Raw genomic sequence first — 12,759 nt, forward strand, 5'->3', positions numbered from 1 at the left:
CAAAAGTCACTAATATACCATATTTGAGGATTTTTAGTGCGAATCATAGAGCTACGTTTTGTATTTTTTAGACCCTAGAAAAGACGAATAAATATGTTGCTTCTAATACAAATGACAAAAATCAATGTGTTTTCATTAAAAACTTAAAATGTTCCTGATTTCCGGTTTATATTACAGATGGAAGATGTACACGTAAAACCGTTCTAATCCGGCTGAAAAGTCGATATATGCAATAAAAACAGAACTTTTCCCCTTTTCAATATCTTACTCAGTATTTTAACGAGAAACAAATAGATGATTGAAAATGAAGTATTTAAGGTTATTTTCAGATCAATTATGTGTTTGCATCATTTTTATCATATATTTAATGAATTAATAACAATAAACTGAAAATTTACAAAAACGTGGAAAAACGGCAAAATATTGCCTAATTCAATGATATTTTGTTTAAATCACATAAAGCAAAAGGGGATGATAAACGTCAAAATAATGTTGAATACGATGATTTTTAGCACAAAACAAAATGGAAGAAAACTTGCTTAAAATGCAATATTATGCGAAAATCTGAGATTTGAAGGCCAAATCACATATCGTGATACTACATGAAATAGTATCGAAATATTGGTAAAAATGAATATATTTACGTAATATCAAATTACATGAAAAACGTGAAAAAAGTCATTATTATACCAAATTTGAGGATTTTAACTTCGAATCATAGAGCGACGTTTTGTATTTTTTTGAACCTAGGAAAGATGTATAAAGATGATGCTTCTAATACAAATGCTAAAAAATAATGTGTATTCATTAAAATTAACTAAAATGTTCCTGATTTTCGGTTTATATTCCCAATGGAAGATGTACACGTAAAACCGTTCTAATCTGGCTGAAACGTCGATATATGCAATAAAAACAGAACTCCGTTTTTCAATATCTTACTCAGTATTTTAATGTGAAACAAATAGATGATTGAAAATGAAGTATTTAAGTTTATTTTCTGATCAATTATGTGTTTGCATCATTTTTATCATATATTTAATGAATTAATAACAATAAACTGAAAATTTACAAAAACGTGGAAAAACGGCAAAATATTGCCTAATTCGATGATATTTTGTTTAAATCACATAAAGGAAAAGGGGATGATAAACGTCAAAACTTTGCTAAATTCGATGATTTTTATTAGAAAACAAAATGCGAGAAACTTGTTTAAAAATGCAAAATTTGCGATATTCTGAGATTTGAAGGCCAAATCACATATCGTGAGAAATCATGAAGTAGTATCGAAATATTGGTATAAACGAATATATTTACGTTAAATCAAACTACATGAAAAACGTGACAAAAGTCACTAATATACCATATATGAGGATTTTAAGTTCAAATCATAGAACTGGGATTCGTATTATTTAGACCCAAGAAAAGACATATGACAATGTTGATTCCAATACAAATGATAAAAAACAATGTGTTTTCGTTAGAATTAACTAAAATGTTCCTGATTTTCCGTTTATATTACCGATGGAAGATGTACACGTGAAACCACTCTATTTCGGCTGAAACGTCGATATATGCAATAATAACCGAACTTCTCCCCTTTTCAATATCTTACTCAGTATTTTAACGCGAAACAAATAGATGATTGAAAATGAAGTGTTTCAGGTTAATTTCAAATCAATTATGTGTTTGCATAATTTTTATCGTATATTTAATGAATTAATAACAATAAACTTAAAATTCCGCAAAACGTGAAAAAACAGCAAAATATTCCTAATTCGATGATATTTTGTTTATATCACATAAAAGAAAAGGGTCAAAGGGTCAAAATAAAGGTCAAAATATTGCTAAATTCGTTGATTTTTAGTACAAAACAAAATGCAAGAAAACTTGCTTAAAAATGAAAAATTGGCGAAATTCTGAGATTTGAAGGCCAAATCACATATCGTGAGAAAACATGAAGTAGTATCGAAATATTGGTAAAAACGAATATATTTACGTAAAATCACATTACATGAACAACGTGAAAATGTCACTCTATTACCATATTTGAGGATTTTAACTTCAAATCATCGAGCGAGGTTTCGTAGTATTTAGATTTAGGAAAAGACATATGACAGTGTTGTTTCCAATAAAAATGATAAAAATCAATGTGTTTTCATTAGAATTAACTAAAATGATCTTGATTTTCCGTTTATATTACCGATGTAAGATGTACACGTAAAACCGTTCTAATCCAGCTGAAACGACGATATATGCAATAAAACAGAACTTCTCCCCCTTTTCAATATCTTTCTCAGTATTTTAACGAGAAACAAATAGTTGATTGAAAATGAATTGTTTAAGGTTAATTTCTAATCAATTATGTGTTTGCATAATTTTTATCGTATATTAAATTAATTAATAACAATAAACTGAAAATTCACAAAAACGTGGAAAAACGGCAAAATATTGCCTAATTCGATGATATTTTGTTTAAATCACATAAAGGAAAAGGGGATGATAATGGTCAAAATATTGCTAAATTCGATGATTTTTAGTACAAAACAAGATGCAAGAAAAATGCAAAATTTACGAAATTCTGAGATTTGAAGGCCAAATCACATATCGTGGTACTACATGAAATAGTTTCGAAATATTGGTAAAAATGAATATATTTACGTAATATCAAACTACATGAAAAACGTGAAAAAAGTCATTATTATACCAAATTTGAGGATATTAACTTCGAATCATAGAGCGACGTTTTGTATTTTTTAGACCCTAGAAAAGACGTATAAATATGTTGCTTCTAATACAAATGACAAAAATCAATGTGTTTTCATTAAAATTAACTAAAATGTTCCTGATTTTCGGTTTATATTACCGATGGAAGATGTACACGTAAAACCGTTCTAATCCGGCTGAAACGTCGATATATGCAATAAAAACAGAACTTCTCCGTTTTTCAATATCTTACTCAGTATTTTAACGTGAAACAAAAAGATGATTGAAAATGAAGTATTTAAGGTTATTTTCTGATCAATTATGTGTTTGCATCATTTTTATCTCATATTTAATGAATTAATAACAATAAATTGAAAATTTACAAAAACTTGGAAAAACGGCAAAATATTGCCTAATTCGATGATATTTTGTTTAAATCACATAAAGGAAAAGGGGATGATAAACGTCAAAATTTTGCTAAATTCGATGATTTTTAGTAGAAAACAAAATGCGAGAAACTTGTTTAAAAATGCAAAATTTGCGATATTCTGAGATTTGAAGGCCAAATCACATATCGTGAGAAAACATGAAGTAGTATCGAAATATTGGTATAAACGAATATATTTACGTTAAATCACACTACATGAAAAACGTTATAAAAGTCATTATTATACCAAATTTGAGGATTTTAACTTCGAATCATAGAGCTACGTTTCGTATTTTTTAGACTCTAGAAAAGACGTATAAATATGTTGCTTCTAATACAAATGACAAAAATCAATGTGTTTTCATTAAAATTAACTAAAATCTTCCTGATTTTCGGTTTATATTACCGATGGAAGATGTGCACGTAAATCCGTTCTAATCCGGCTGAATCATCGATATATGCAATAAAAACAGAACTTCTCCCCTTTTCAATATGTTACTCAGTATTTTAACGAGAAACAAATAGATGATTGAAATGAAGTATTTAAGATTATTTTCTGATCAATTATGTGTTTGCATCATTTTTGTCGTATATTAAATGAAATAATAACAATAAACTGAAAATTCACAAAAATGTGGAAAAACGGCAAAGTATTGCCTAATTCGAAGATATTTTATTTAAATCACATAAAGGAAAAGGGGATGATAAACGTCAAAATAATGTTGAATACGATGATTTTTATCACAGAACAAAATGGAAGAAAACTTGCATAAAATGCAATATTATGCGAAAATCTGAGATTTGAAGGCGAAAACTCATATCGTGATACTATATGAAATAGTATCGAAATATTGGTAAAAATGAATATATTTACGTAATATCAAACTACATGAAGAACGTGAAAAAAGTCATTATTATACCAAATTTGAGGATTTTAACTTCGAATCATAGAGCGACGTTTTGTATTTTTTAGAACCTAGGAAAGATGTATAAAGATTTCGCTTCTAATACAAATGCTAAAAATTAATGTGTATTCATTAAAATTAAATAAAATGTTACTGATTTTCGGTTTATATTCCCGATGGAAGATGTACACGTAAAACCGTTCTAATCCGGCTGAAACGTCGATATATGCAATAAAAAGAGAACTTCTCCGTTTTTCAATATCTTACTCAGTATTTTAACGTGAAACAAATAGATGATTGAAAATGAAGTATTTAAGGTTATTTTCTGATCAATTATGTGTTTGCATCATTTTTATCACATGAATTAATAACAATAAACTAATAACAATGAATTAATAACAATGAATTAATAACAATAAACTGAAAATTTACAAAAACGTTGAAAAACGGCAAAATATTGCCTAATTCGATGATATTTTGTTTAAATCACATAAAGGGAAAAGGGGATGATAAACGTCAAAAATTTGCTAAATTCGATGATTATTAGTAGAAAACAAAATGCGAGAAACTTGTTTAAAAATGCAAAATTTGCGATATTCTGAGATTTGAAGGCCAAATCACATATCGTGAGAAAACATGAAGTAGTACCGAAATATTGGTATAAACGAATATATTTACGTTAAATCACACTACATGAAAAACGTGATAAAACTCATTATTATACCAAATTTGAGGATTTTAACTTCGAATCATAGAGCTACGTTTCGTATTTTTTAGACCCTAGAAAAGACGTATAAATATGTTGCTTCTAATACAAATGACAAAAATCAATGTGTTTTCATTAAAATTAACTAAAATGTTCCTGATTTTCGGTTTTTATATTACCGATAGAAGATGTACACGTAAAACCGTTCTAATCCGGCTGAAACGTCGATATATGCAATAAAAACAGAACTTCTCCCCTTTTCAATATCTTACTCAGTATTTTAACGTGAAACAAATAGATGATAGAAAATGAAGTATTTAAGGTTATTTTATGATCAATTATGTGTTTGCATCATTTTTATCATATATTTAATGAATTAATAACAATAAAATGAAAATTTACAAAAACGTGGAAAAACGGCAAAATATTGCCTAATTCGATGATATTTCGTTTAAATCACATAAAGGAAAAGGGAATGATAAACGTCAAAATATTGCTGAATTCGTTGATTTTTAGTACAGAACAAAATGCAAGAATACTTGCTTAAAGTGCAATATTATGCGAAAATCTGAGATTTGAAGGCCAAATCACATATCGTGATACTACATGAAATAGTTTCGAAATATTGGTAAAAACGAATATATTTACGTAATATCAAACTACATGAAAAACGTGAAAAAAGTAATTATTATACCAAATTTGAGGATTTTAACTTCGAATCATAGAGCGACGTTTTGTATTTTTTAGAACCTAGGAAAGATGTATAAAGATGTTGCTTCTATTACAAATGCTAAAAATTAATGTGTATTCATTAAAATTAACTAAAATGTTCCAGATTTTCGGTTTATATTCCCGATGGAAGATGTACACGTAAAACCGTTCTAATCCGGCTGAAACGTCGATATATGCAATAAAAAGAGAACTTCTCCGTTTTTCAATATCTTATTCAGTATTTTAACGTGAAACAAATAGATGATTGAAAATGAAGTATTTAAGGTTATTTTCTGATCAATTATGTGTTCGCATCATTTTTATCATATATTTAATGAACTAATATCAATAAACTGAAAATTTACAAAAACGTGGAAAAACGGCAAAATATTGCCTAATTCGATGATATTTTGTTTAAATCACATAAAGGAAAAGGGGATGATAAACGTCAAAATATTGCTAAATTCGATGATATTTAGTAGAAAACAAAATGCGAGAAACTTGTTTAAAAATGCAAAATTTGCGATATTCTGAGATTTGAAGGCCAAATCACATATTGTGAGAAAACATGAAGTAGTATCGAAATATTGGTATAAACGAATATATTTACGTAAAATCAAACTAAATGAAAAATGTGATAAAAGTCATTATTATACCAAATTTGAGGATTTTAACTTCGAATCATAGAGCTACGTTTCGTATTTTTTAGACCCTAGAAAAGACGTATAAATATGTTGCTTCTAATACAAATAACAAAAATCAATGTGTTTTCATTAAAATTAACTAAAATGTTCCTGATTTTCGGTTTATATTACCGATGGAAGATGTACACGTAAAACCGTTCTAATCCGGCTGAAACGTCGATATATGCAATAAAAACAGAACTTCTCCCCTTTTCAATATCTTACTCAGTATTTTAACGAGAAACAAATAGATAATAGAAATGAAGTATTTAAGGTTATTTTCTGATCAATTATGTGTTTGCATCATTTTTATCGTATATTAAATGAATTAATAACAATAAACTGAAAATTCAAAAAAACGTGGAAAAACGGCAAAGTACTGCCTAATTCGATGATATTTTGTTAAAATCACATAAAGGAAAAGGGGATGATAAACGTCAAAATAATGTTGAATATGATGATTTTTAGCACAGAACAAAATGGAAGAAAACTTGCTTAAAATGCAATATTATGCGAAAATTTGAGATTTGAAGGCCAAATCACATATCTTGATACTACATGAAATAGAATCGAAATATTAGTAAAAATGAATATATTTACGTAATATCAAACTACATGAAAAACGTGATAAAAGTCATTATTATACCAAATTTGAGGATTTTAACTTCGAATCATAGAGCGACGTTTCGTATTTTTTAGACCCTAGAAAAGACGTATAAATATGTTGCTTCTAATACAAATGACAAAAATCAATGTGTTTTCATTAAAATTAACTAAAATGTTCCTGATTTTCGGTTTATATTACCGATGGAAGATGTACACGTAAAACCGTTCTAATCCGGCTGAAACGTCGATATATGCAATAAAAACAGAACTTCTCCCCTTTTCAATATCTTACTCAGTATTTTAACGAGAAACAAATAGATGATAGAAATGAAGTATTTAAGGTTATTTTCTGATCAATTATGTGTTTGCATTATTTTTATCGTATATTAAATGAATTAATAACAAAAAACTGAAAATTCACAAAAACGTGGAAAAACGGCAAAGTATTGCCTAATTCGATGATATTTTGTTTAAATCACATAAAGGAAAAGGGGATGATAAACGTCAAAATAATGTTGAATTCGATGATTTTTAGCACAGAACAAAATGGAAGAAAACTTGCTTAAAATGCAATATTATGCGAAAATCTGAGATTTGAAGGCCAAATCACATATCGTGATACTACATGAAATAGTATCGAAATATTGGTAAAAATGAATATATTTACGTAATATCAAACTACATGAAAAACGTGAAAAAAGTCATTATTATACCAAATTTGAGGATTTTAACCTCGAATCATAGAGCGACGTTTTGTATTTTTTTAGAACCTAGGAAAGATGTATAAAGATGTTGCTTCTAATACAAATGATAAAAATCAATGTGTTTTTATTAAAATTAACTAAAATGATCCTGATTTTTGGTTTATATTACAGATGGAAGATGTACACGTAAAACCGCTCTATTCCGTCTGAAACGTCGATATATGCAGTAAAAACAGTACTTCTCCCCTTTTTAATATCTTACTCAGTATTTTAACGTGAAACAAATAGATGATTGAAAATGAAGTATTTAAGGTTATTTTCTGATCAATTATGTGTTTGCATCATTTTTATCATATATTTAATGAATTAATAACAATAAACTGAAAATTTACAAAAACGTGGAAAAACGGCAAAATATTGCCTAATTCGATGATATTTTGTTTAAATCACAAAAAGGAAAAGGGGATGATAAGCGTCAAAATTTTGCTAAATTCGATGATTTTTAGTAGAAAACAAAATACGAGAAACTTTGTTTAAAAATGCAAAATTTGCGATATTCTGAGATATGAAGGCCAAATCACATATCGTGAGAAAACATGAAGTAGTATCGAAATATTGGTATACATGAATATATTTACGTAATATCAAACTACATGAAAAACGCAAAAAAAGTAACTATTATACCAAATTTGAGGATTTTAACTTCGAATCATAGAGCTAGGTTTCGTAATATTTAGATCCAAGAAAAGACATATGACAATGTTGTTTCCAATACAAATGATAAAAATCAATGTGTTTTCATTAGAATTAACTAAAATGTTCCTGATTTTCGGTTTATATTACCGATGGAAGATGTACACGTAAAACCACTCTATTCCGGCTGAAACGTCGATATATGCAATAAAAACAGAACTCCCCTTTTCAATATCTTACTCGGTATTTTAACGAGAAACAAATAGTTAATTGAAAATGAAGTGTGTAAGGTTAATTTCTAAACAATTATGTGTTTGCATCATTTTTTCGTATATTTAATGAATTAATAGCAATAAACTGAAAATTCACAAAAACGTGGAAAAACAGCGAAATATTGCCTAATTCGATGATATTTTGTTTATATCACATAAAGGAAAAGGGGGATGAAAAACGTCAAAATATTGCTGAATTCGATGATTTTTAGTACAAAAAAAATGCAAGAAAACTTGCTTAAATGCAATATTATGCGAAAATCTGAGATTTGAAGGCCAAATCACATATCGTGTTACTACATGAAATAGTATCGAAATATTGGTAAATATGAATATATATACGAATAAATGAATATATATACATATCAAACTACATGAAAAACGTGAAAAAAGTCATTATTATACCAAATTTGAGGATTTTAACATCGAATCATTGAGCTACGTTTCGTATTTTTTAGACCCTAGAAAAGACGTATAAATATGTTGCTTCTAATACAAATGACAAAAATCAATGTGTTTTCATTAATATTAACTAAAATGTTCCTGATTTTCGGTTTATATTCCCGATGGAAGATGTATATGTAAAACCGTTCTAATCCGGCTGAAACGTCGATATATGAATAAAAAACAGAACTTCTCCCCTTTTCAATATCTTACTCAGTGTTTTAACGAGAAACAAATAGTTGATTGCAAATGAAGTATTTAAGGTTATTTTCTATTCAATTATGTGCTAGCATAATTTTTATGGTATATATAATGAATTAATAACAATAAACTGAAAATTCACAAAAACGTGGAAAAACGGCAAAATATTGCCTAATTCGATGATATTTTGTTTAAATCACATAAAGGACAAGGGGATGATAAAGGTCAAAATATTGCTAAATTCGATGATTTTTCGTTCGAAACAAAATGCAAGAAAACTTGCTTAAAATGCAATATTATGCGAAATTCTGTGATTTGAAGGCCAAATCACATATCCTGATACAACCTGAAATAGTATCGAAATATTGGTATACAAGAATATATTTACGTAATATCAAACTACATGAAAAGCGCAAAAAAAGTAACTATTATACCAAATTTGAGGATTTTTAACTTCGAATTATAGAGCGAGGTTTCGTAATATTTAGATCCAAGAAAAGACATATGACAGTGTTGTTTCCAATAAAAATGATAAAAATCAATATGTTTTATTAGAATTAACTAAAATGATCCTGATTTTTGGTTTATATTACAGATGCAAGACATACACGTAAAACCAGTCTATTCAGGCTGAAACGTCGATATATGCAATAAAAACAGTGCTTCTCCCCTTTTCAATATCTTACTCAGTATTTTAACGAGAAACAAATAGATGTTAGAAAATGAAGTATTTAAGAATATTATCTAATCAATTATGTGTTTGCATCATTTTTATCGTATATTTAATGAATTAATAACAATAAACTGAAAATTTACAAAAACGTGGAAAAACGGCAAAATATTGCCTAATTCGATGATATTTTGTTTCAATCAAATAAAGAAAAAGGGAATGATAAAAGTCAAAATATTGCTGAATTCGATGATTTTTAGTACAGAACAAAATGCAAGAATACTTACTTAAAATGCAATATTATGCGAAAATCTGAGACTTGAAGGACAAATCACATATCGTGATACTACATGAAATAGTTTCGAAATATTGGTAAAAATGAATATATTTACGTAATATCAAACTACATGAAAAACGTGAAAAAGTCATTATTATACCAAATTTAAAGTTTTTAACTTCGAATCATAGAGCGACGTTTTGTATTTTATAATACTTAGGAAAGATGTATAAAGATGTTGCTTCTAATTCAAATGCTAAAAATTAATGTGTATTCATTAAAATTAACTAAAATGTTCCAGATTTTCGGTTTATATTCCCGATGGAAGATGTACACGTAAAACCGTTCTAATCGGGCTGAAACGTCGATATATGCAATAAAAACAGAACTTCTCCGTTTTTCAATATCTTACTCAGTATTTTAATGTGAAACAAATAGATGATTGAAAATGAAGCATTTAAGGTTATTTTCTGATCAATTATGTGTTTGCATCATTTTTATCATATATTTAATGAATTAATAACAATAAACTGAAAATTTACAAAAACGTGGAAAAACGGCAAAATATTGCCTAATTCGATGATATTTTGTTTAAATCACATAAAGGAAAAGGGGATGATAAACGTCAAAATTTTGCTAAATTCGATGATTTTTAGTAGAAAACAAAATGCGAGAAACTTGTTTAAAAATGCAAAATTTGCGATATTCTGAGATTTGAAGGCCAAATCACATATCGTGAGAAATCATGAAGTAGTATCGAAATATTGGTATAAACGAATATATTTACGTTATATCAAACTACATGAAAAACGTGACAAAAGTCACTAATATACCATATTTGAGGATTTTTAGTGCGAATCATAGAGCTACGTTTTGTATTTTTTAGACCCTAGAAAAGACGAATAAATATGTTGCTTCTAATACAAATGACAAAAATCAATGTGTTTTCATTAAAAACTTAAAATGTTCCTGATTTCCGGTTTATATTACAGATGGAAGATGTACACGTAAAACCGTTCTAATCCGGCTGAAAAGTCGATATATGCAATAAAAACAGAACTTTTCCCCTTTTCAATATCTTACTCAGTATTTTAACGAGAAACAAATAGATGATTGAAAATGAAGTATTTAAGGTTATTTTCAGATCAATTATGTGTTTGCATCATTTTTATCGTATATTAAATGAATTAATAACAATAAACTGAAAATTCACAAAAACGTGGAAAAACGGCAACATATTGCCTAATTCGATGATATTTTGTTTAAATCACATAAAGCAAAAGGGGATGATAAACGTCAAAATAATGTTGAATACGATGATTTTTAGCACAAAACAAAATGGAAGAAAACTTGCTTAAAATGCAATATTATGCGAAAATCTGAGATTTGAAGGCCAAATCACATATCGTGATACTACATGAAATAGTATCGAAATATTGGTAAAAATGAATATATTTACGTAATATCAAATTACATGAAAAACGTGAAAAAAGTCATTATTATACCAAATTTGAGGATTTTAACTTCGAATCATAGAGCGACGTTTTGTATTTTTTTGAACCTAGGAAAGATGTATAAAGATGTTGCTTCTAATACAAATGCTAAAAAATAATGTGTATTCATTAAAATTAACTAAAATGTTCCTGATTTTCGGTTTATATTCCCAATGGAAGATGTACACGTAAAACCGTTCTAATCTGGCTGAAACGTCGATATATGCAATAAAAACAGAACTCCGTTTTTCAATATCTTACTCAGTATTTTAATGTGAAACAAATAGATGATTGAAAATGAAGTATTTAAGGTTATTTTCTGATCAATTATGTGTTTGCATCATTTTTATCATATATTTAATGAATTAATAACAATAAACTGAAAATTTACAAAAACGTGGAAAAACGGCAAAATATTGCCTAATTCGATGATATTTTGTTTAAATCACATAAAGGAAAAGGGGATGATAAACGTCAAAATTTTGCTAAATTCGATGATTTTTATTAGAAAACAAAATGCGAGAAACTTGTTTAAAAATGCAAAATTTGCGATATTCTGAGATTTGAAGGCCAAATCACATATCGTGAGAAATCATGAAGTAGTATCGAAATATTGGTATAAACGAATATATTTACGTTAAATCAAACTACATGAAAAACGTGACAAAAGTCACTAATATACCATATATGAGGATTTTAAGTTCAAATCATAGAACTGGGATTCGTATTATTTAGACCCAAGAAAAGACATATGACAATGTTGATTCCAATACAAATGATAAAAAAAATGTGTTTTCGTTAGAATTAACTAAAATGTTCCTGATTTTCCGTTTATATTACCGATGGAAGATGTACACGTGAAACCACTCTATTTCGGCTGAAACGTCGATATATGCAATAATAACCGAACTTCTCCCCTTTTCAATATCTTACTCAGTATTTTAACGCGAAACAAATAGATGATTGAAAATGAAGTGTTTCAGGTTAATTTCAAATCAATTATGTGTTTGCATAATTTTTATCGTATATTTAATGAATTAATAACAATAAACTTAAAATTCCGCAAAACGTGAAAAAACAGCAAAATATTCCTAATTCGATGATATTTTGTTTATATCACATAAAAGAAAAGGGACAAAGGGTCAAAATAAAGGTCAAAATATTGCTACATTCGTTGATTTTTAGTACAAAACAAAATGCAAGAAAACTTGCTTAAAAATGAAAAATTGGCGAAATTCTGAGATTTGAAGGCCAAATCACATAT

Source organism: Procambarus clarkii, chromosome 76 (assembly GCF_040958095.1).
Source record: "Procambarus clarkii isolate CNS0578487 chromosome 76, FALCON_Pclarkii_2.0, whole genome shotgun sequence".
Taxonomy (NCBI): domain Eukaryota; kingdom Metazoa; phylum Arthropoda; class Malacostraca; order Decapoda; family Cambaridae; genus Procambarus; species Procambarus clarkii.